Consider the following 27,212-nt stretch of genomic DNA (forward strand, 5'->3'; position numbering starts at 1 on the left):
CTTTGTAACAGCATAGCAACGTAATTTTACCCTCAAGGAAGGGTCACATCCGGGTCCGATTTGGATGAAACTTTATAGGCTTGAAGAAGAAGCAAAAGTAGCAGATACGTATATTTTTATCTACGGTAACTCATGTTTAAGGGATGAAATCACCTTCCAAAGTTCGACCCCATAAAAGCTAGCTTAGAAACGGCTACAGATACAAAGAAATGTTTTGTTAACAAAAACGAAGCATTTTCTAACATATTAGAAGAAAATGCTCAACAAACAATTTTCAAAGACGTATAAAATATTACGTCGAGCATATTCACATGACAAAAAAGCAGTGACTGTGCGTATAAAAAATCCCCTACACGAATACGACCATTATGTATTATTTCCTATATTTATCTGCTGTGTGGAAAAAATCCACTTGTGCCGCTGAATACCATAAATAAGATTTACCAAAATACCAGAATACGACCTTTGAAATCAAACAACCCTTCATTGCACGAAAAAACCTCCTAAATCTGGTACCATAAAGTAACTTAACTCCCATACAAAAGATCTTCCTACATCACCATTTTCTCCCCGTTTCTCGCGGGCGTTATCCCCGTACGTTTTATCCTCCACCGAAGCGGAACATCTTCCACCTTCTCCGAACGTATTCGAATTCAACGCGTCGCAATAATTCGGTAAATAAATTTCCATGATTTATTTATCGCGATTTACGAGCGGTCGCCGAGGGCTGGAGAAAAGCAGAGGAGAAACGTCGAGTCCGGGTAAACCGGCTACGTCAGGGCAAAACGCAACGCAATACGAAGAAAGGGAAAAGGAGGAGAAAGTAGCTCGGTTGCAAAACGTTTCTGCTACTTACTTTCCTCCGTGTCCTTTTCTTTTTTACCCGCTTTCTTATTTCTTCTCGTCTTCTCTTTTCCGCTCGGAGCATCGTCTTCCAGCGTCACGTTGCTCCTCGTGTGTTCGTGCGGTCTGTCCGGCTTGTTTACGACGCGGGCATCGAAGCGGAGTTCGCCCGGAGGTGGTGGAAACCCGATATAACTCCGACCCTTGCCATCCCTCTCGACACGTTTCCCGAACAGGGTGGGTCATACCAACACACGCCACTCGCTCGCCACCGAGCAGCGCACTCAAGCTTCTGTGGTTCATGAAAGCCAACCTTCTTTTTGTTTCTCCCTGTTTTTTCCCTTCTTTCGCCGTCTTCCCTAGCTTCTTATTATTCTTGTCATCGGTCAGTCGGAGAGTCCGTACGTCTGTGTTCTAGTCAAATCTTGCGTTCGAAATTTTTTGGAATTTTTTGCAACATCTCTTTAGGTGGTTCGTAAAGATTTATAATTTAAAAAAAAATCGAGGAATTTTGTGGAAAGAAATCTGGTCGAAGTTCGTTATATTTATATCTTCAGGAATACAAATATATTTTCATTGAACGAGATAGCTATGCTGGACTTGCTTTAAGGCGACGATCACGAAGTGATCATTTACAGACGCTATGAAAAGAATTTTGCGTGACGCTATTTGTTGCGGTATGAATTGTATATGACATGGTATATTAACAGTTTGAGTCGCAAGCAGCGCGATCGCGCTGTTTGGATTTTATGTGGAAAACATTTGAACGCTACGGGCGACTGGCAGTATTTTGTATTTCATTGTTATCTTCTCAATAATTTTTATTGTACAAAACTTGAAATATTTATAAACTAGTAGTACGCATATATAATAATGTAGACGTATTTCATAAAAATAACAAATATGACGAGCGCTATTGCGTCGCTTGTTTCTCTTCGTAATGGATTAAGACAAACACTATCGCGTTGTTTGGGATTTTTCGACTCTGTTTTTTCAAAGACCCCTAGCACTCAAACGCTTAAATACTTTATCAGCATCTGTTGGTAACATTTCCATATGACTGCAAAAATTGATACCATGAACACGAAATATAGAATCTGATAAGACATCCCTTCATCGAATAGTAAAGACGTGTGCAAATATCTTTTGTAGCGATTGTAATTGGTATTAATTACGATTTGAATTAGAACAAAGTACAACTTTTACATTCAACATTTTTATGTCTTACATTTACTAAAACACTACGTATTGATATTTAGAGATAATTTTTATAGAAATAGCGAATGTCTGAAAAAAATGTTTATACAACGATGTGGAGGAAAGAGAAAAGATGGATTATTTATTAATCCACGATGGTTTTCTATTGCGTTAAGACTAGCTGTCAGCTATTAAATTGATTAACCAACGCCCACGGTAGTATTTTTATGCCGTGTGATTTTGTTGTTATTTCGTAGCTGATGTTAACTTTTCCAGTACGATACGAGTAGAGTATGGGGGTGTAGTATCAGGAAGTTGCTGTTTTACGGCAGTTTGGTTCGTTATATGTTTCGAAAGTTTGTTATAGTGATTTATCGGTGTGATTAAGAGCATTTATGAGCGTGGTACATACATATTTTAAGAATTATCTGGGAATATATGAATTAGTTAATTATCTAGCATTTTGTAGGAACTACGCAATAAACGATTTTTGTTTATATATTTCGATTTGTAGTTTATACTATACAATAGTAAGTATAAAATGTATAGTATAAAATAGTAAGTATACTTGTATATTGAAAGATATTTAATATTGAATTTAACGTTGCTCGTATTTCGACTTACTTTCAGGTTAGTTTAGGAAACAAAGATCGGTTTGGTTCATCATCAGAAACCTTTAAGGCCAACATAGTCTCGTTTCAGAATTGATAAGCCCTAGTCTTGAACCAACAAACCTCGTTATTGATAAAATCTACCTCGCTCCTACGAAGTTTAACCTATTTTATGTTTCGAAACTTGTGCTGCCGGGAGTTTATTCGAGGATATTATAGAGTACATCAAATAATTCGAGAGACAATACCAAGTAATTGGGGAAATAATTTTCCTCGATGTTTCTCGACAATTTTCGTCGAGTAGCGAGCGCCGTGCAGTTTTCAGTTTTTCAGCGTCATTAAATTTCCAGTTACGTCTCCACCACAGGAAACACCTAAATCTCTGTATTTACGTAATCTGCCTAAAAAATATGTTCTAACGAGCTGTGTTTTTCGGCCCCTGTTTCGATATCCGTAAAACTTCCCGATTTTCCTCGTATTTGAGCTTACAAATGTATGTACCAGCAGCGGAACTTTGCAGCGCGAGAACATCTGTTGCACCGACCGTTTTTAGTAAATCTTTACGCGAATACAATAAGAATTCGCGTCCGCATTCAATTTTCGAAAGTTACATTTTGGTTTCCGAGGCAATAAAGGCGAGCAACAGTACGCCGTTATGGAAAAACTTCCTTTCTGGTAATCTAGAATAGCCAATTTCGCGGCGAAACAGAGTTAACCGCCATTCTTTTATTCCCCTATAAACCCGAACACCACTACGTCATGCAATTTAATAAAATTTAATCATTTTTTTCGCTTGTGGTGAAGTAACCAACATAGAAAACAAAAAAAAGAGAAAGAAAATGCAACAACAAGGGCAAACAAAAGAATGGAGAAAAAAATAACGCTCGATCCGATTATCAGTTGTATTTTTTATTATATTTGTTATATATATATATATATATATATATATATATATATATATATATATATATATATATATATTCCAATATCGCCGATTCTGACACGATATCGATAATATCACGTTGAATATTATACATTCAGCGTTCTCTTCCAATTACTCCAGTTTCGCTAATTATCAGACTGCAGCGCACTTCCTATATAAAAACATTAATTGAATATCAGAGAGTAAGAAGGGTTCATTTGCCTCTTCCTTTTTCCATTACCTTTCACCTGCTTCTTTTATCTTTTACCATTCTCTGCTTTGTCCTTGCTTCTCTGTTGCTCTTCCGTTCGTTTTATCTTCGACGATCCCAAACAATCTTCGGGTCGTCAGATTTTCCACGTTCCGCGAAGACTATGGAGAACGAAGAGTTAATCAAGCTGCAAGACCAACAACACCATGATCGTTATGTTTAGAAATACTAATACGGTCGAGCTGATACGGTCCACGGGAGCTAAACTTTCGGCACGAACTTGCTCGTTATCCTTCCATAGCCATGACCGAACGCAGCGCCAAATTTAGTTTGGCAATAACTTTTCCGAATGCAAACTAGCAGTGTTTCGATAACACGTGTTGGACATTCTGATTAATGAATATCGTTCCGCCATTGTAAGTGCCATAAAGTTGCGGCACGTGGTAGAGCTTCTCCTCGTTATACCAACCAATATGTAGCACGCGTTAAACGGCGCTCCTGCTCTCCTACAAAGAATACTTTGACGTCGCTTCTGTTAATATTATTTTATCATTACGACAAAAGTGAAATTGTCGTGAAGTTGGTAATTGGAGGAGACGTTGGTAAGCGTCCGCCAAGTTGATATTCATATTTCGAACTATAATTGAAAAATTACAAGTAATATTGCAGTCTGCTTTACGTTGAAGTAATTTGGTTTTCCACGAGGAGGTCATTTTGTAGTATATTCTTTGTTGTAGAACAAAGTACGGGTTACAGATGCATTAGTTTCTGAAATTTTTCAATTAAGATTTTCCAAGAATGAATAAAATTTTAAGAGGAAAAGATAAGAGTAACGTACATTCGTAACATTTAAAGGGTAAAATAAATCTCCTATTAGGTTTTATTTCTGTGCCTGTTTTCATAAAAACATAGATTGCCATGTATTTCATATTATATCATATATATCGTCGTATAAATTTATATTAGACGCTAATTGATTCTCGATGTCCATGAGGTTAAAAGACTTACCTCGAACACACTTAGAGTCATAGAACTCCAGCAGACTAGACAACGAAGTCGTGGAACCTCGGCCAAACTTTGGGTCATAGGACCTCACCTACTTAGACACTACCACCGTGAGACACGATCGCGGACCATCCCGAGCTTGCAAGATCTCGCCCACTAAATCTCCGGAATCGTGGAATCTCGCCCGACCAGATCCTAAAATCGTAGTATCTTATCCGCAACCATCCAAATCTGTGGGACTTTGCCTTGGGCAGTTCTGAGATTGTGGGACTTTGATAAACATTGGCATTTGTAGATTTTTCCTATAAAATGCTGGAGTCGTGAGTTTCTACTTAATGAGAATCACGCAATACTCGACTAGATTTTACAATCGGTGTCATATTATTTTAGTTGGTGACGTGTTGAAACGGTGACACTTAATTGTTGGACCTTCGAGACTTTAAACAATGTCGTAGACTCTAGAATCGAGGATCTCATTTAATTAACACTTTGACTGCCACGCCGAAATCACATGGTTCGCTCAGGACGTCACGGGAGTATTTTTATTATTCAAAGTTATAATGGCAAAATAATAATAAATTGATGATGTAAGATAACATTTTTCCCCAATGGACCGTTTATCTTATTGGTGGTCACGGGTGACCACCGTGACGCCTTGATAACAGTTGATAATGACATATTATAACAAGACTTTGTTTATTTCAACAAACCATTCGCATTCGTCATTTCGTTGTAAGCAAAACGTCCAGAATATATTACTGAAAGATATTAATAAACAGTATTTGCTCATTCTATATATAATAGTAAGGTATGTGCACACTTCTAACTTCAATTACATATACGATTATAAAGCGACATTTACGATTATTTTCTAAGCTGTGTTTATAATAATATTCGTAGATTACCCCTCAAAGATATGGATGCAAACACAGTGCACCATTAGATGCAAGATTTGTTCTTTTTTTTTTATTGATGTTCTAATAAAAATGTTTAATTGTTCAATGGGACACTTTTTGTTTCAAAGTATCTTCTATTTATCGGTTATATTCAAAATGACCTAACTGTCAATTTTCATATACAATTTTTACAATTGTAAGAAGTCCAACGCTCTGGTTGGAAAAACCATGGCTGGTCATATATTACCAGCGTGGCAGTCAAAGTGTAAATCAGCCATCAAACGCATTTCCAAGTTAGATCGAGGAATCGTGAGATATCGTCCATTAACGCTAGAACTATCAGAATAGTCAGAATGATGACTTTTCACGGGAGCTTTATAAATTTACAACGATGCATTCTTCCCAACTTTATGGACGTTTATTGATCAATACTTTTTGTCCTTTGCATTACGTATTTTTTCACGTACCTTTCATTCTAATTTGTTCAATACAACTTTTATGTAGATTCTTATGTAATTAGTTATGTACCTCTTCTATAACGTACCAGACTCGTACTGCTTTGTTCAATGTGACCCCAAGGTCGCAGATCATCGACTCAGACCATTCTGAAACTGTTGAACCTTGCACGGTAAGACTGTGAAATCGATGGACCTTGGCCAGTGAGATCTGGAAGTCGTGGAATCTTGCCCAATAAGAATCTACGAGTTGTTTGTGGGAAGTTGCCCAGTAAGACACCACTCGAACAGATCTCGGTCATGAAACCTCACGCGTAGCCATAGTCGTAAGACCTCATCTTCTTTTCTGCAACTTGCGCGTTCAATCTAGCTCTATGTGCCTGTAATTTCGGCGATCTTGAAATTTTCATTGACGAGATCTTTTACCCTCTTTACTCTTTTCTTTATCTTCGTTGTTATTTGAGATAATATCTAACGTTTCATTAATTTGAAGAGTCAAATATCCTTCATGTTTGAGCGATGAAGATCCTAGAACTCGGTGATTATGAGTTCTGACTATGAAAGATATTACGATATTACGACGTCGTTTCGCGGTTTCTACATATTTTATATTTTTATATCTCCGTTAAAAAGATATGCGTATATCAGTCATGTTTGTGGAATATTTGAAATCCGTTGTCCCGTAGTTTGTTAAAATTTGTAACACGACGTTGAAAATGATACATTATTTTCTAGCATTTTCGTTCGATAAATTCTCTGGGAGTCCAATTACTCTTGTTCAACACGTATGCATTGTGCAATGAATTCAACTACTCCCTAACTACCCAACGTGCTGGCTACTATAGTCAATTTTGCTGTTGTACAATGAGTGACATTGTATTATTTATGTGTATATGAATTATACAAAATAATATTACAGTACATATCGTTCCGTAATTATAAGCCGTCATAAATTTCATATGTTTCCTTATTGTCGTACAATTTGTCCTTATCATAAGGTTACAACAATTTAATCTCGATATAGCATACCAGATACATTGTTGTACTTATCTACGATAGGAGCAATACGAGAAAACAGCTAGTAGTATTTGTGTAGTTTTGTCGCGACTTTACTTCGGATATAAAAGCTTCTTCTTACTTGCTCTTAACCTAATTGGCTGTCTCCTGATATTTTTGAAATTCTTTGCTACATCAGCATATAGATTATGGAGGAAAATTCGCCAAGTACGCTCTCCAGCAATTTATGCTACCGATGCTGCAACATTTGTGTCTGCTTCAAATTTCAAATCATACAGAAATAACACGATCGAAACGGTTATCGTTGAACAGGTTTTCCGTATTGCAACATCGGCTGATACCACGGTACGTGGCCTGCAAGTTTCTTACGCAAGAGTATTACACTGGGTGAACTTTAGGGAAAGTGGACTGAAGGGTTGTAAATTCGTCAGAACTACCGACTGTATTAGCATGTCGTGGTATTACGATACATTGATCTTTATTGGGTGCAGAACAAGACACCGGAATACCTGATCTATACAGAAATGTAGGGATCTTCGACTAACTTAATACCAGGGTCGAAATTGAAAAATATTATCTGCAAATTATCTCATGTTCGTTCTTCGAGGATAAACGAGATTGAGAAACTTCATGCTTTATTTTATAGCACTGGAAATTTTAGTTCTGGTTTTTTAATATTTCCTCCGTTTAAATCGATAATTATATAGCAGCTTTTACAGCACTTTGTCCTTTCCATCGTATAAAAAAGATAGAAAGTTGATAACAATGCGATCGTCGAAAGCTCCTCGATCGATCCCAGTAATAACGTAATGACGCCTTTGTCTTTCTAGCAACTAAATTGTCTTTTTGGGCAAGTCAAAGACGAGCAGTCTTTGTAATGATAATAAACTTCAATAGAAAATTTGAAATAATTTCTCGGTTAAACGCTAAAAAACGTCGTCGTTCTACAAGTGGATCGTAAATGGGTCCCCAGCAAGATATTATGTTTTTCCTGCAATACGTTGCATGCTATATTTTTATTGCTAGATTAATGCATATGTTTATACATATATCATTTGTACATCTTCCAAATTGTATTTTCTATATCCTCTTCTCAATTGCTAATTAATTGTGTTACTTCAGTTTTATGAAAATATTCGCGATACTATTTTTAGAGCGCCCTCATTTTGAAACGATTTTTATGCTAACAAATTTTCTACTGCAAATTTGGAAATTTTTGCGTGAAAAGAATATAGACGAGATATGACTATATTTCATATTCTGATGCCTGGAATTTTCGTATGATTATTCCCGATATGCACAAGGAATACAGCAGGTTTAATTTCCATTTGTTAGCCAACGCATGGTTATTTCTTTATTAACTCCATCTGTTTGTTTACGATATATTCCTGTGATAATTTCGCCCTCGGATTGTAGGAAATGAATAGGATACAGACGATGAATATTACAAGAGAATAGCTTGTCACGATTTTTTAACTAAATATTCAAATGTTATACGCAAAAAATAATTTTGTCCGGCTTTTTAATTTCAATAATAATTTTAATAATAATTAATAATTAGTAATTTCGATAAAATTTATTCCACTTTATACAATCTATTTAATTTTAATTCGTATTCGAGATGTTTCATTATTCATTATAATTCGTCATAATGAATTAATAAAACTGCTCTTTAATACACCGATTTACTAGTAATTATTTTAATTTACGAATATTAATATTAACTGAATTAAGAGATAGATTTTAATATTAACAGGATTTTATTTCTATATTGTGTCACGATTATTTTCCTTTCCGAGCGAAACAACGTTTTGGCATGAAATTTGCATGTTCATCTTTATCAAAATGTTATCTCAAACGTTTTCAGTAATTGAATAAAATCCACTTTTCATCACAAGCGATAATACGCTTCAAAAACGGATCCTGTTTATTCCTTTGGAATCGAACAAGGTTATCTCCATTCGTCTAAGCTTCTGCAGCCCATTTTCGTTACTTTGACGTATTTCTTTAATCTGCCTAATGGTAAAATGGTTTCCCTTCGCTTGAAACGCTATTTCTCTTGCTTTTCATCGTAAATTATTTCCAGTAATATATCTTGACTATCTCAAACGTCGATGACATTCTCCAGGCTTCCTCTCGGTTCATGTTCTAACGAAACATCGCTTTACTTTTTAAACTGCCCTAACATTTGCATGTCTGTCTTTTATATTTACTAGATATTTTATATTTACTAGACAAACTAAATTAATGTCTTCAGCTACTTTTACAGTGCTTTTGCTAAGTTTAAATGCGTGCAAAAATATCACACGAATATTCTCATTGTTTACGACGGCTGACAACGAGATATTTTTAAATCAATGTTTAAACACGTCGTCATTCTGTTACCGACTCGACCGCATCTAGCAAATTTATTCTTCTACTTACAGTAAATTCGTTTTCCTTTAATACGATCAATCGACGAGGGAATAAATTTTAGTAGCCAATATCGTTCTATGATATCCAAATCTTGAAACAACAATATTTCACATTTAGCGCTAAAAGAAAAGCAGTCACAAATCGTCAATCTTTACACTCACGTATACCAACGATTTATTAATTACCATTCAGAGAATCTAACTTGAAAACTTGCTGGAGAAAGTTTCCTAAGAAATTCCAGCCACGCACAAGTTCTCGAGAAAAATATGATCCGGAGCTTAACAAATTACTGTCTGAAAAGTCACAGTTATCCTATCCCAGCCCTCGGCCACCAGCGTACACACATCCACCACCATATTTATCACATAAATACGTAGCCATCTCGAAGCTCGATCGTCCAGTTTCGAAACGAATTCAGCCCGACCGATGTGTTACGTGTAAGACGTAGGAAACGAGAGTTCCATGAGCGATATAAGAAATTTCTGCAAAAAGGAAAAGTCGAGGCGTTCACCAGCGGCTCGTGAGATCGAGGTAAGGTAAACTGAAGATTAAACAGGGTTCAGGTGGATCAGGACGAAAGTTAAATTCCAGGACGCGGCGCGGCAGTGGCGGTGGATGGCTCGGTACTTTTCCTAACGTTGAAAGTTATCGCTGCCCGTGAGAGAGAAGTTTTCGCGCGTTCGCTACGAAAAATTTCTTTTCCCACCTTGTGGCGTTCATGGCCTCTTCTTGCTCTCACCCTCTCTTTCCACGTCTGTAATTTATCGCGCCGCAATAACACAATTTAAACGACTTCGCCGGGCACGGAAGACTTGTTCTCGGAACCCAACGAGCGATTCATCGCCCCGCATGTACTTATGATATCACGAACGCGATGCAGGCTACGCCGTTTGAACACTTAGTTTTAATATATGCAAAGCAATGCGTGTTTCCTGAATTTTCTCCGCGCGCCAGAACTAGACGTTGAATAGATGGGAACTGAGTTTTCTATATGGGGTGGGAGTCATTATCCCGTCGACTATTCCCCAAGTTGGCCGAAACTTGGGCTACGCGTAAAACGATGCATTTCCATATTCGCGCCATTTATGCCAATTATTGCATGAAATTGAAATCGTTCCGTGGAAAACCGTGTGTACCGCCACCGTCGGAAACGATAACGCGAAAAGATACATTGCATTCGTTGGTTATTCACCGGCGGTGCGATAATTTTTGTAAATCGATTTCGTTTTGCGCATGGAATATTAAGTGGTCGGCCAAACGATATAAAGCATGTTCGACTGCGAATACGTAGGCGAATCAATTTGTTTTTATTATCGAACGCCGAATGTATACGATACTTTTATTTGTCCCCGCCCCCGATAAATTATTCACCTTTCTTTTTTAACGCTCGCTTGCGCAAAACAAGTATTACCGATATAATACCGTGGCATTCCGAATAATTGAAGGCTGCTGATTTCAGAAGAAAATATCTAAATTAATCGCTCTATTCGTCTTTTTTTCGTCTTTCGATTCGCTAAAATTGCTACACTGAGATCGTAAAATAAATCGATATGAATTCGGGCAGCGTAATACTGTCGTATGTTATAGTTACGTATCACGATAAATTCCTTCGTGTAATAAGTAAATTTAACGCAACTAACATGTCCGTTTGCCTCGTATAACATTTACGGAGTAAAGATCAGTAGGATACGTGCGTCGTTAGAGCAAAATACCTCGTACGTAACCCGACAGGGTTGATTTATACAGCTTCACCTCTGTCAACCGAACATACCTCACACGTGTTACATGCTTCTAGAACTCTGCACTCTCCTTTTCCAATGGCATCGTGTGCCATAAACAAATTCCGTAATGTCGGCACAGAAATTTTCACAACTATACGATCGCCGTTTCGTTTCGTAAACTTGCGTCTATCAATTTCTCCATTCCATCGTCCATGTACTGGATCGGCATTCAATTCTGAAAAAACAAACGACTACCATAAATTCGTTTATTGTAAAGAGATAATGTAAATGATAGTATGCTTGTAGATAAATTTGAAAGATAACGCTTCTAATACAACCATTTTTCTCTACATTCCAATTTTCGAGTTAGTCGACGTGGATTCTAACCACGTGCATGCTCATTTTTCTCCATTTGTTCGCTGTTTATAAATTCCAATTCGATCGCACGCGTTTTCAGATTTATTCTACGAATGAGTTTGAACTGAGAAAACATTAATTTCATATTTGCCATCGTCAGCGAGGTTTTGCATAGATTATTACCCGCGTTAGATGGTAGAAATAACGCGACGAGGACGAAAAGCACGCTTTAAAGAAAATCGAACGAGCAACGAGCCGTGCATTGGTTTAGTTCCTTTTTCTCCATCGACGTAGCTTATTAAACATGCGATTATGCATGCGTGATTCGAAACAGAAGTTACATGGGAAGGTGTAAAGTGGGTTAGATGCGGATTACGAGCGAGTGCGTCAAACCGCACCTGTGTATTCAGCTTTGCATTTGAAACTTCTTGAAAGCAGTGCTGTCGAATGTAGCAATTCCAGCATCTATCCGTCTGCCGTTGGTTTGCCGAATTTCTGTTTGATGGGCTATCGATTTGTTTGACTCGTTTATGCGCGATTCGTGCTTTACGAACTGTGTATTAACCCAATTGCGTTTTCTCCACCATTTCTCACCGAATTGTATTTCTCGAAGAATCATCGATACGCGTGATTTCTCTTCGTTTCAACTTCGTATCAACAATCGTCTAAGACGTTATTAGCTTTTGTATGATATTCGATTAAAACGAAGGCAAGATTTATTAAAGTATAAAGAATTCGAGGATTCTAATAGGGCCACAGTGTTTTAGACAAAAAGTAATTTGGGATGAGGAACTTGTGTGGTCACCAAGGATATCGATATTGGAGACTTATCTACGTTATTTTCTAGTATATAAATTAAACACAAAAGAACAAATTTATTTTGAAAGATAAAGAGAACGTATATTCCGGGAGGGTGAATATTACGTAGAACAGGAAATTAAATCGAATAAACTCTGATACAGTATCGTTGAGATGGATTTTTTCCGTAATACTTTATTCAATCATCAGGCCACGTTAAACAAGTTTATAGAAAATAACAGAAAAAATCATTCGTAATTTTCGACTCGGAATTATTGAAAATTTAAAGTAGAACGCCATAAAATTGCAGTTTCGAGGTATAATTTAAATCATATTGAATGTAGGTCAATACAAATCATACAACTGGGATATTAAAAAAATATAATTTTCAAGCTACAAATTTAAGATAAAATGAATAATCTTTTTTGCAAAATCAAGCTATTTTTTCTTCCGTGAACAACAAATGTTTAGACAGATCTTCTAGAGGGTAACAAAATTTGTATACGCTTAAATAACGAAAGAAAATACCACATTCTCCGTAAGATTTATTTTTTACTATCTGCTCTGCTTCTTTTTTTACAAATACAATAATTGTCATAATTCTGCACACAACGCAAAGATCATAGTAAAATGAAAAGATATTCGAAGTATTTTGTACAGAAACAATTTTCCTTGTACATCATCACGCGAGTCACTTTAAAATAGTCATTTCGCACAAGTTAAGAAGCGGCGCGTTTGCAGTTTTTCCAGAACCGCAATAAGAAGTTCGCGACACCGTCGTAAATCGAAACGCGTCGTAAACTACTGACCGTGCAGAGTTGTCCTAACGTTTACCTCATTTCCCGGGAAAAGAGCGCGAGAATCGTAACAAATTCGCTGTAACTGTAGTGAAAACTTTCCGGTGAGTTGGTTGCAGGTATCAAACTTCAAGAAGTGTCGTGCGAGATATTCCGTGTAATTCGTTTGTTTAACCGTCTAGCAAAAACGCAACAAGGAGAGAAATCGGTCAAAATACCGGAAAATTCGCAATCGATTTTCTTTATAACCGGTCTGATAATACTCATCGATGTTAACGTTAAAATAATAAAAACAATAAAAAGAAGGGAAAGAGAACTGTTACGTTTAGAAAACTCGATAAATGCAACAGCGTGCAACGCCTCGAGCTAGAATTCCATGTTATACATACGTTAAAATTCTACACGATCTTACAATGTTTCACAAACAGCACGTAGAAATCTGTACGCAATTTAAAATCGTGTTCTCGATTATTTCGAGAGGCTAGAAAAAATAATAACGTTTGTTTGTGCGTCGAAATATATTGTAAAATATGGATCGAACGATCTGTATCGAACTAGTCGGACGAAAACGAAAAAATAAAAAAAAAAACAGTGATGGAAAGAGAGAGGTGGAAAAACAGAACTAGAGGAAACCAGAATCGCGATAGCACTCGCGGGCAACAATAAATGCGCATCCCGATAGATTCGACTGCATAACTGCGGAACCGTTCATAGAATTATTATTGCGTTCGCGGCAATTTCTGTCCCTGATGGAGCGGGTATGAAAACCAGATTGAATCTACCGACAGAAATAAATCTGCCACGGAATAATGCCGATCGAGCACCCGCAGCCAATTACTAGTTCAGATGTGACATATAATGTAAACGATAACGCAAACAATACAATGAACGAGTTCTTTCGCGATGAATATTAGTCAGGATAAACTTGAAATATAAGAATAATGATAAAAGAATAAGAAACGTTCTTTGATCGCTGCTTCGATGTTTCGTAACTTCTTCTTAAACGCTTCGAGATATAAATATTGAAATTATATTATTAATCTAATTAAAACATTAATTATTTTTGTAGGATCGGGTTAGGTTGGGTAAATGCTAAATGCCATTTTTTAAAATGAACACACGTGGACTCCTCAAAATATTATGTTACCTAAATCTAAAATTAAAAAATTGTTGCAATGGTGATGTTACTGTATCTTCCAAAATAATTTATACATTATACTGGAGAATGGACCTTCCACAAACCTTAACATTATACTTCCAGTAACTTTCACGATACATTGTCTAAATTGGAATTCACCTAAGAGAATAACACGAATATTCTAATTATTCCTGTTGTTCAATAATATAACTTTAATATTTTTAGTCTAAATTTTCTTAATATCAAATATACCTGATTCGTAACAAATATCATCTTCGATACATTTAATTAACCGTAAAAGAAAATTTAACAGGGTAGTATTGATTATCCATCGATAAATATAAATGAATTTATATAATGATAATTCTTTGAGGCACCAATTACGTAATGATAGTACGAAAGAGATGAAAGTTGGAAATGGATAAAACAAAAAGGAGAAAAAGAAGCGCGAACTACAATATTATAGAGTAACGTAAATAACAATGGATAATTTTAAGTAAAATCGACAAATAGCAAAAGGCAACGTTATTACAAATTCCATAAAATTAGTATCCCAGTTGCAATATTGTATACATCGTAAAGATAAGAGATTTCCAATAATATTTTATAGTTACACTGACTATTCTGCCGCATCATTTTACTCGCGGAAATAGCATCGTTGCAACAGAAACTCTATATTCAAGCATTGTACATATTCCCAGCGGATTCTATACAAGGCAGGTAACAATTGTCAAGAACCATGCATCGTAAATCCACTAAGATCACAGGGAAGATAAACCACCCTAGAAGACACTAGGTTCAAAATTTCTCTCCATTTTTCAAGCACATCGCTTTCGAAAAAGCAGCTTTTAAGAATTGATCGATAGCTTCTAGGAACCATTACGAGAGGAAAGAATAACTTTCATTATCTGTACACAGTCAGCAGAAAGTTTTTTCTTGCCAATGAAATAACGGCGCGAGCATGAGATATCAGAGAGTACAGCTGGGCAGCTCGTGCGATTTTTCAGAACATTAACATCCAATCTCATTAAAACCACTTCAAGAGAAAACACTTTGAGGAGATACAGAACATTCCCCACAACGAGACCGAGGAACATCGTCGATAAGTTTGGGAAGTTGTCTTAAGTAAAAACAGATATAGACTGTGATACGATTTTGTTTTGTCGAGAAGTGGACTTATTAAGAGGTTGTAGTTTTCACTGTAAGGATCAAAATGCTCGATCTGATTAAAGTCTGAAAGGCTATTCGTTCTCCGCACAGCGGTTATGTTTTTTTTTAACAAAAATATTAATTAAAAATATTTCTTTCTGTGACAATTGATTTCAATATATCGATGTTTAGCGATCATATCAGAAAAGAATAAGTAGATTATCAATGGCGGACGTTCGTTGAATACAGACAACCAAGATACTCCTAGATCTGCTATGCAATAAAGATACAAAAGGACCGTTTTAAACAACACGCGCAAACTAATATACAATTAACAATTTCCAAGTGTAAACTTTTCGTATTTCGAAAATGGGAAACAAGATTTTAGTCGAGTTTTCCCTGAATACCTTAGCCATTTTCCTCAAAGCTGTGAATATCGCGAGCCAGAGAATAAACGACGCTATTATTGTATTGATGTCAGTCGTCGATTTCAATTAAAATGGAGGACCATTCGATAAAACGGTATAATAATTCGGCCGTACAAGGGTCCGTGAACGATCGTCATCGGTCAATCATTCCGAGCGTGAAATCCGTGCAAATCGTGCAAGGAGATCGAACGGGTATCGAAGAATTCAGGCAGCGAGGAGCAAAGGTAGGAACGTGCCAGCACGTTCGTTCGGCAAGGAGCTAGTAACGTGTCCGAGGCACAATAAATATCCTGCTGGAAGCAACGGGACGTTCAACGTCCAAGCGGCGTTACTGCACATCTGGCGCTGTCGCCATGAATATAACCCCGTACCAACCAACTCCGGCTCTGCCGCTGCTACCTACTAAACTCAGCCTTCCGCTCGTTTCCTTTCTCCTGTCCTAGCTCCTTGCCACGCGACAAACTTTCATCCTGTTTTGCACGGGGAACGATCCGGTGTGCTTCGGTGTCGCGCGACTATCACGCATTCACCAACATCTCCGCCGACTATGTCTACCCTCTGTATGCTTAGTGTACGTTCAGAACCCGTTGTTGCTCAACGAGAATAGCAGAAAAGATCGTCGAATCTAACATAGGAATGGGAACTTTGGGTATAACATTTTTTTTTTATTATTATGTAATTTGTACTTTACAATTTGTCCAGCTGGACATTTGGTAAATTTTTCTAACTTAATTGCTAAATAACATGTGGATGGCTACCCCCAGTGGGATACCATCTTGGAGTTTGACTATTTTATTTCTTTAGTGAGGTCAGTGGGGTGTTTTCTTTTTAGTCTTCTTTCTATGAGAGTTTTGCTCGCGAGCAGCCAACTGATTTGGATGTGTTGCCGTTCTTTCCTTGTATTTTTCTGCGTACCTGTCGATCTCTTCTTTGACCGTTAGTATTTTTAAGTCTTTGAGTATATCCTCGTTTTTGACATACCATGGGGCGTTGACTATTCTCAGTATCTTCGATTGTAGCGACTCTAGTTTACTTATGTGGCTTATTGCTGCTGTCCCCCATAGTGGTATTCCGTACGTCCAAATTTGTTTTATCGTTTTGTAGATTTTTAGTTTATTGTCTATGCTGAGTTCAGAATTTCGACTAGTTAGCCAGTACATCTGTCTTCTTTTTATCCGTATTTTGTCTATAATTGATTTAGTATGTTGTTTCCATTCAAGTTGTGTGTCTAAGTGGAGTCCTAGGTATTTTACTTGCCTTGTTCGAGGTATAAAATGTAGGAATTATTTTAACGTCGTTGCAACAAAGCAAAAACAGTTGAAAAAGAGATAGGCGAATCTAATGCAAAAATAGTAGTATCTCACGTAATATCGATGTCTTCCGTCGTTCCATTAATATTCGATCCGCTGCATTACCATGACAGGTTCGAAAATACCTTTCCTATTTCCAAATTTATCTACCCATAGTTCGACGTGAAAACATAGAAATATGCAAAAGCTTCAATTTGAAAAATTATGTGATACCTAATCGAGAAAGTGTAGAAATATAAACTAAAAGTCATCTTCTTAAAGTTACAGAAGCGGAAAGTTACAATAGATTTATCAACGTCTTACCGGGCTCTTCTTTCCTTATATTTTGAGGGGAGAAACTGTCGTTTAAAGGTACAACCTTATGTAACTTGGTGTTCCATGTATCATCATTACACAAAGGGTTGAAAGAGAGATTCGCGGATATCCTCTATCTTGTTGTTAAGATACAATAGCTATACACGACGAGCGACATGTTTATATCTAAGATAGAGCGGCATCGGACGAAGGGCAAGAGAGGCTGGCCAAGTATCCAGCCAAGGGCTTAGCTAAGCCAGGCGACGCCATCCTATCTCTCTTAAACTATAGGAGCCGAATGACAATCGTTAAACTCACACAGAATCAACGGGACGAGGATGTACGAGAAACGGAAAGAAAGTCCTCTCTCGAAAAGAAAGACCGAAAGGTGGAAGGAGGATGGAATAAAACGTTGAAGTAACAGACGCTGCATTTCGGGAACAATTTAGCCCGGGTCTCCTTGGGGAGGTATTGGTAACCGTCGATACCTTTGTTCGATCTCACGCTTCCTCGAGAATTCCCCCCGGGTTCCTGGGAATATTTTTCTTCCTTCTTGATTACAAGAACAGGCGTCGCGCCACTGGTTATTGTTACGTCTTACGGAGACGCAACGCTGCATTGATTGGCGGCTGATATCGCGTTCCGTTGTGTATAATCGTGCATGCACACACGCCGATGGCGGAAATTGCGTGACGCACACGAAGACGTGGCCGAAAGGGTTGCTTCGTTACCCCCATTGCTGCGAGAAATCGATGACAGATCGCGTGAGATACTTAATTAGAGCGATTTTAATGGGGACCTGGTTTTCTCATTTGATTCATTTGTATTTAAAATAGCAAGATACACGGCTCTTTGACAAATCACGAGAACGCACGGGATCGAAAGAGTTAAAAGCCGGTGTTAACCTTTTGTTCGACTGGCGAATCCGGTTTGCCGGGGCGAGGAAATCGAGCGCGCCGCATCGTTTAGATATTCCGCTGGTTACTCGGTCTTTTGTGTTTTAATTAGTTGCTTTTATCGTTGGTTTAAAGTACGCTTTTGAGAAACTATTGGTTAACTCTGATAACACGATCCAGATGGAAACGGGCGAACGTATCGATAAACTTAAATATAATTGTGCGCACCGGTCAATTCGACTGCTTTCGCGAAACTTGCGGGAAGCTCTCGCAAACGCGAAAATATCCGCGAGAACATCGAATGAATAAATAATTAAATGCACTTTCCATTTGTTCCGATAATTGCCCATTTTATAAAGATTTTGCTATACATTTAAGATATAACGAGAAAATACAGATCCAGGATATTTTTATATATTCATATATTTATAACGTGTTAGATTAGTATGCTTTTAAATACATATATACATACATATATCTAAAGTACGTATCTAACTTTGATGCTAAGATCTTCGCAATTAAACTGCGAAATACTCGTTATAGTACTTAAAGAGTAAAAGAAATCTTTATGTAAACTTCAAGTCTTCGGTCATTTCAGATATACATCACAGTCTGTATATCTTATTCCTTTTCTACTTCTGATTTCAACTACGCATCTAGCACAACAAACGAATCATTGTCCTCGTGCACTTCCTTTTGTTCCTCTTAATGGAAAGGAACAACATTTCTACAAAACGTTTCTTCATTGGATGCGGGATGCAATAAACCGAGCATACATTCCTTTCCGAACGTTTAACATCAAAGGGTTAATTGCATACAATAAATCCCGCCAAAATCTCCGCTGAATTCCGTAGCTCTCAGAACTACCTAATATTTACAACCCTACCGTTTCACGAGAGCTACTCGAGCTTCCTTCCCTTCTCCCTCTTTCTCCCTCCATTTATTAATTTTCCAACGACAGTACCCTCTCGCAGGTTCGTCTCGAGGCTCTTCTCGTTCTTAGCGCTCGCCGTTTCTTCGCGACGTCGAACGTGCATAACCTCGTCGTCATCTTCGTTGTCGCGGTCGTTCCGCTCGTCCGTTTCTTTCCCAGCTGCCGTCGTAGATTGGCCAGGCGGGCAACCAGCCAGCCAGTCAGCCAGCCAGCGAACAAGCCAGCCAACGTCGTCCCTCTTCCACCCGAGCTAAAGTAGGGAGATGACGGACTCCGGTGAAGCCACAAACTAATTACGACCCGGGGCGCCGTCGAGAGTAGAGGCGCCGGTGGCTCACTAGGGATTGTCCGTGGTTGTGAAGAGGGAAAGGGAGAGGCGACTGCAGGCTGGCGTAGAAAGGATAGAGAACGTTAAGAGCAAGAGAGTCGCGCGTAACATTGGAGAAAGGCAGACAGCAGACAAGGGTGCGGATGATGGCAGAGCAACTGAAAAGGGATGCTGGAGTGAGAGGGATAAAGATTCCCCGGGTGTTGTCTGAGCTGCCGCGAGTCTACGTAACTGTATCTAGCCTCGTATAGATATACGTAACTCGCCTACTCGTGTTAACTATACTTAAGTGGCTGAATTCCGACGCCTTTCGCACGGAGGCTTCTTCCACGGGACATGGGTATCGCGACACGGATACCGAGACACGGCTAGCTGTCGGATAAACGGTCTGAGCCGGCAAAAGAAATTTAAAGCGGTGGATATTTACAAGGGATCTAGGAGAAAGCACTTTTCGAAGAAACACGTTTAAAAGCACCAATTGTGGTTGTTACGTTATATACATAACACCCCATTGACTTCACTAAAGAAATAAAATAGTCAAACCCGAGGATGGTATCCCGCTGGGGGTAGCCATCCACATGTTATTTAGCAATTAAGTTAGGAAAATTTACCAAATGTCCGGCTGAACAAATTGTAAAGTACAAATTAAATAGTTAAAAAAAGAACGTTATATATATACATATAGTGGTATATACTATGTATACCATTAGGCAATAGCGTCGTGCTATTAGATAACGAATGCAATCGTGGGACGTATGTCTCGACAGAACATAGGGAAATGTCAATGAAAACTGGATTACGTACTAAATTGGCGAAACGGAAATTGAACGAGAATAACTTATACTTGTCGACCTTAATGACGATTAGTGGAATTCGCCGAGAAACGGGGACAAATGAAGCGATTACAAATAGTTGGCGTATTATTGAACATTTAAATAATTAAGATCTTACTAAAAGGGAAAAACAAAGAAATAGGAAGATTGAAGATCTGTATTCTAGGGGAACGATTATTCAGAAATACGTACACAAGCGAGGTAACTAATAATAGTTGTTGTATCATTCAAAGCTCTAAGAGGAGAGGATTTTAGCAAAAAGGGATGAACGATGAAATAGTAGAGGATAAATATGAACTCGTATAAAAATAGAACTGCGCCCTAGGGGAGCATTTATCCACTCGGAAATACAGATGAACAATTACCAATAGTTTTCTATGCCATTCAAAACTTTGGAAAATTGAAATTTTCACCAAGAGAGTAGCAGAAAAATAAAGAAGTATGAACGAGCATCTACCGTAGCATCGTTGTAGAATAACGTCGCGACGTTAGGTAACGTGCTATCCTGGAACGCATGTCTTCGAAGGAGAAGCGAGATCCAAGGACGGAAGTTCAATGAAAGTTGGGTTACGTATTAATTAAGCGAAACGGGAATTGAATAGGAATAATTCATAGTTGGTTCGCTTTATTAGTTCGTTCCGGGAGTATAACGAACGCGCTTCATTTCGACCACGCTGGCTGCGGAGTCTGGTGTTTAGCAATATTGCGTAACCGGAGAATGATTGTAGCAATAAGTCCGACTGCCATCCTGTTGGAAACCATGCTGTACTAATTGTATTTTAACCGGCTCTCTGTTTCGAGTTCTTTTTCCCCCCTCTCTCCCCATCTTTCTCTCTCATTCTCTCCTAGCATTGCCTCCCTTACCTCTCACCCCGTCTCAGATTTGTGCTCGGCTTTACGTCCTAATGAATGCGAGATTGTGCGTTCGCGAAAGCATTAATGTTGATTTCATTTTATTTTGTACACGCAGCGACGCGCTTTGTGTACACGGCGCTTTAATTAAAGCAGAATATTTATACGCAACCTTATTTAGTATGTTATACTGAAAACAGGGGAAAAAGCCGAAAAAATAGAAAGACGGTACATAGCTGAAGGGGAGGGAAAGTACGCGTGACAAATAGAACGCGACGCGGTGAAACTCAACGTTATCTATTTGCTTTAAATCATCGTTATATATTTGTACAATTCATAAAAGGAGCTACGAAAAAAGAGGGAAGTTGAAACGATCGAATATAGTAGCGATTGCCATTTATCTCGAACAAAATAATTGTTGTCGCGACCATGGTGATGGTAGTGGCATTAAATGCGAAAACCCACGACAAGCTACGTTAAATTTGAGTTTGTCGTAAAACGACGCGAGTGAATTGCCCGTCTAGCCTTTTCCTCTCCTCCCTCTCTCTTTTTCCTTTTTTTTTTTTTATTTTTATGTTTGTACTAGTAGACATTTTATTTCGCTACATATGTACGCGTAATTGGCGTACTGGAATGTTTTACCAGCCTTTCGTGTCACGAGCGACGGCAATAATTCCAAGTTTCTCTGCAATTTGTATCAACACCGAGACCGTAGGCATCGCTATGCCGTCGCATACACACATCAATTATACGTGGTAGTGAATTCTGCCGCGGGAGAATCACCGGTCTGACCATCGGTATGGCGGCGTTCGACGGTAACTTCCGGTATAAGCCGCGGCCGCGGCACGGTACACCACGCGGCACGAAAATACCTTCATCGCGAGAGGCCTCGGAGGCGGTGGTGATACCTGCCCGCGTGGAGGCAGCGTGCCGGGCAGGCCGACGCAATTAAATCCTCCACCCTGCGTAATTGGCTGCCTCGTCTGGCCTAGGCTTAATTGAACAGTATAGACATAACGATGTAATTGCCAGGACAATTTAGAAATACGCAAACTAGAACGTACAAGTGGGACAGGTCTGAATTGAAGTTGGCATGACAAACGAAACAGGAAGGCAGAAAGTATAGTTTGGTGGAGGAAAATTAGAGACGTGAAAATGTTTAAGGCCGTGGTCGAAGCAATGCAACATGCGATGCGCAGTGCATATTTTCCTTTAAGATGGTTGCGACTGTAGGAACGTGAGGGTCGGGTTTGTTATCTGCTACTGAAAATGAGTGAAGGTGCTTAGGTCGGTAGATGGCAGATACAAATAAGATGGATGGTACGGAAATTACGTTTTCAGGATACGAAAAAAGAAGAGTAGTGACATATTAGACGTCTGTCCTATTTAATGCGCTGTATAATCAACTTGGAATTAATACATTTAACTATTTTCAAATATATACGGATTAATTGATAGAATAAAATGAAAAATGATACGATTCAGGGTTTTGTGAAAAGCGAGCGTCAATTTGACGATTATGAATTTTGAATATTCGAAATGCGAGTGATAGTAAGTAGCTGAGGTTGAGGTCTTATACCTCAGTAAATATTATAAGGCTAAAGGCTAAGGAAGTAAATATCATCCAAGGCTTTACGAACGTGATCGAATGTATCCTGGAAATATTGGTAATTTATCTGGACCGAAATAAAAATTTATAAACTGTAAGAGAAGAGAAATAAAGAGAGAAATGTATATCCCGTAGAAAGTACATATGTACGAAAATTAATTGACATTGAGCGCGATTGCATGTGTATTTAGTCTTAAAAGGCTAGCCAAGGAAACTCCTAAAAAGAGGAAGGAACGATGGTCTATGCAATTCGGACGATTAACAAAGCAGAGTGAGGTAATATTCGAGATAGGGCAAATGAAAATACGAAAGACGGTAAATAAACGGGAAGTGAATAAGTGATTCGCTCTGTTAGTGAGGTGGAGGAAGGAAAGAGATAAAGGATTAGAAGAGGAACGACGGAGGGGAGGGAGGACGCGAAGGTTGAACGAGACAAATGTGTACGAGGAACGAAATGAGCACGTAGTCCGAAGTAAAAAGAGTGAAGGAGTGCGAAAACTAGGTGAGAAAATAGAGAGCAACGACCGAGACGGGGATTGAAGGCGAATGACGAAGGATAAGAGGATGCAGCGAATGGCATACAAAGGAAGCCTCGCTTTTTTCGCGATCATGCAAAGCGGTTGGATACTTCGAGGCAAAGTGAAACGACCGACGTTGCTCCGCTGGAACGTACTTGATCGATTATGTAAATTTCCTCGCGAAGGAAGAGCTCCTCAGACTTGGAGGGCTCGCCCAGTCACGCACCTGACTGTGTCGACTTTGAATTGGAATTATCAGACCGGATGTCAAGCTAAAGCATACCCCGTGTGTCATTGTATTACGCGAACTGCAGCTTCTATAATATATGTATATATTCAGAAATTTGCTGCAGAGAGAATCATCGTTTCTCTTCCGTTACAGACGTCGCCGCTTTATAAACACGTGTAGGAGAGAAACGATGGTCTGCGGCCCGTTCCCTGATTGCATCCAATCGCAAATTACCGATATCGGCCATTATTACAATAAATGACGTGCTCGCTGATGCCCTGGTTAATACGATTACGCGATATCGCGGGTAATCGCATGTACGATGAATCGATCTTTATCGAAAAAAAAAGCAGCCTGCAAATTGCGTTACAACAAACGATGTACGCCGTCGGCGTGTATCGAATCGACGAGGGAGAAACCCTTTCTCTTCTTTTTTCTTCGTGCAAACCGTGTACAAATTGAACCGCAGTAATTGGAACCCGACGATCGCGATACAATGGGAAATTAAATCGCATACGAAATCGCGCCTCGCGATGGTTATTAATTATGTAAAGCCGAAACAATACACAGGAAAATCGGAATTAAGCAGATATCCGTTGCTATTGTTCGACGCTGGTTATAAGTAAATGCGTTAGAGAGAAATAGTTTTTGGAGTAATTAAGGTATTGATTGAAGTTGCGATTCTTTCGTTGTTTTTGAGATTAAGATTTCAATACGCGTTTGATGTTCAATTTAGTGAGATTCAACAACTGACAAATTACGGGTTACCGGTATTAATAAATTTTCCTGTATAACAATTATAACCGTAGTAACGAAAGTTTTACAAAACTGGACAAATCATAAATTATCTGATTACATTATTTGAAGTAAATCTATAAAATTATTCGCTGGATATCTACAACCTATCGCTCGTAATTTGTCAATTTGCTAATATTGAACATTAATAAATGATATCTAGTAAATAATTGTACAATACAATATAATTAGTAATAGCGATTAATGTGTGAAAAACTTATGCAATTTTAAGTTCTATTATCAAGAGCGATCGATATCATTATCCTGAATTTTGCCTAAATCAGATGAGGCATGCATCGCGTTGGTATTCTCATGATAACCAATTATTCATAATCATTGCTGATGCTCGAGAATTCTGTTAATTCCCGATTGATTAAAATCCAAGTGCCTATCAGGAACAAGAATTTTGTATATCCTCCATCCTTATGAAAGATGAATGGGAGGTGGGACCATTGCCTCTTCGAATATTCAGTTGGCATGAGGAAAACATATCACAGGAACTAGATAATCATCACTTGCATGAATATAAATTCGTTAGATTCTAATTATAATTAATTTGTATGTCACGTAAAAATGATTAAAGAAGATGAACAAAATAACAAGTAGTGTGTTAAACAGATATTATTATTTCTGATAAAGATTTTTCTGATGAAAATAATATGGGAGGAAGGAATAATAATATGGGATTTTAATAGCAGCGAATACATTAACACTAGAACTACCGATAGTTAGCACGAAGCTATTTCTACCAAAACCAGCCAAAACAACTGGTCTTTAAAAGATACATAATAATAGAATATTTTTATAGTTATTGACTTATTACTTTCTTACAGAAGGGATTCCATGTTATGTAGTACATTTTTCGTATTATTAATCCATCTAGGACCATGATTCCTAAACGAGGGTTGACACATTTATAAAATTGTGGAGTCAGTCATTTTGACTGGTGTGGTATTTTTAGTGCTAGCATTTAACGATTTAGCGATCGATAACTAATATCATCATATTGAATGATGCGCAGTAAATTGTGGTTCGATAAACATATTGCAGGACTCTTTTACACTTTGATAAGTACCAGTAATTTTAACTGGTATTGGTACAAGTAGCCTTGATACAAAATTATTTTGAGTTTGAATACATAAAAAACAAAATAAAATTCATTATATTATTCTTTTAGTTATCGTTGCGAAAGCCATTATATCATTACGAAAAAAAAGATATAACATGAAGCAAGAATTTTATAATAAAATTGTAAAGCCAGTCAATTTGACTGGTGTGGTAGTTCTAGTATTAATGACAATTAATAGGTTTCAGTCAGGAGAAAGATAAGTGAACCAGCGATAGTCGTCATATAATACGAAGTTTTAAAGAATTAAAATTGTAATAAAATACAGGAGCAAATAGATAGGAAGAACGAACTCAAACTCACCTGAAAGCAGCCGTTCACTTAAGAATACGAAACAGCCAAATAACTACCATCACTTGGCATATCATACAAAGCTGCAGAAAATTAATATTTCGATAAGGAGATAGAAAAATAGAAAGGGCGAATTCTAATTTGTCTAAAAGTAAAAACCTGCTTCCCAAGGATACATTTATTCTCTAAGAAATAGAACTGAATCAGGTAATTACCAACAGTTTCCACATCATTAAAAACTCCAAAGAATTAAGATTTTAACAGAGCGAGAAACAGAGAAATAGAAAAGCGAACGAAGAGCGAATAGAAACGGTCTCTGCTCGTTCCCGGAAATTTACGGAAGGATTGACTGCCGTAACTAAAAAGACTGGTAGTTACGTGAACGAGCAGAAAGAACTGGAAGACAGGAACAGCTGTTGAGAGAAAAAGATGAAGCGATACGGTGGTGAACGCGGAACGACGGAAGAAAAATGGGATTCGGGGGATCAAGAGGTCACGTGCTACGCTGTCAGGGGTAAATGCAGCCTCGGCCGAACCTTGTCAAGGGATTATCGATACACCTTTACAATAAATGTGTTAGACGTCCAAGCCGATGGACAGCTCGTAATCGCTCGGCGATGAACTGTTCCCCTGAACTCGCGCTCTTCGTTTATCCATCAGAGACATTGTGTATATTTGTTCTTCTGTCGTCGATGTTAACAGTTACCGTAAAAGATACGACATTCATGTACATTGTAATATTCCCATGTGTGATCACCGTTTAATTTTCGACACAGCGAGACAGTGAATATGCCAAGCGGATAAACAGATCTAACGTTTGTTGAAACAAGAACAAAAGCACAGCGATAACGATAACAAATGTCCAGGTTTAAATAAAATTTTAACGATTCGATTTTAACGAGGTAATTTAGCAACAATGATGGTTCGGTGCTATCTATCATTGTGTTTAATGACGACGTGTATACCTAGTAATTGGTCGAATATACCACATTGATTTTACGTAATAATGATGTGGAACATCGCGTGTTGCGTTTGCCCGAATAAATACGATGCCTCAAAGGAAAATTAATAATTTTCCATTGGCCATTAATTATGAAATTGACGAGCTTTCTGAAAAAGAAAATAGGTCTGTGGTAAATGTATAAGCGCAACGTGTAATTTATAGTCGGATAGCTGAACCGTTTTATGAATATTTTGTTTATTCGGGAGAAATAAAAAGATTAAAATTGTTTAAAAG

General features: G+C 38.0%; 1 long non-coding RNA gene across 2 annotated transcripts; it reads right to left on the reverse strand.

The window, feature by feature from the left end:
• Nucleotides 1-3,646: 3,646 nt before the first annotated feature.
• Nucleotides 3,647-11,527, reverse strand: LOC126878390 (uncharacterized). Of its 2 annotated transcripts, XR_007695651.1 has the most exons (4): nt 11,344-11,527; nt 9,758-10,054; nt 3,815-9,691; nt 3,647-3,745 (listed from the first exon to the last, which is right to left on the reverse strand). It is a non-coding gene; the product is annotated as an uncharacterized LOC126878390 (long non-coding RNA). The 2 variants fall into 2 exon arrangements; XR_007695650.1 differs by having other exon boundaries at nt 3,815-10,054.
• Between the last annotated feature and the right edge of the window lie 15,685 nt (nt 11,528-27,212).

The sequence above is a fragment of the Bombus huntii genome, chromosome 2 (assembly GCF_024542735.1).
Source record: "Bombus huntii isolate Logan2020A chromosome 2, iyBomHunt1.1, whole genome shotgun sequence".
In the NCBI taxonomy this organism is placed as follows: domain Eukaryota; kingdom Metazoa; phylum Arthropoda; class Insecta; order Hymenoptera; family Apidae; genus Bombus; species Bombus huntii.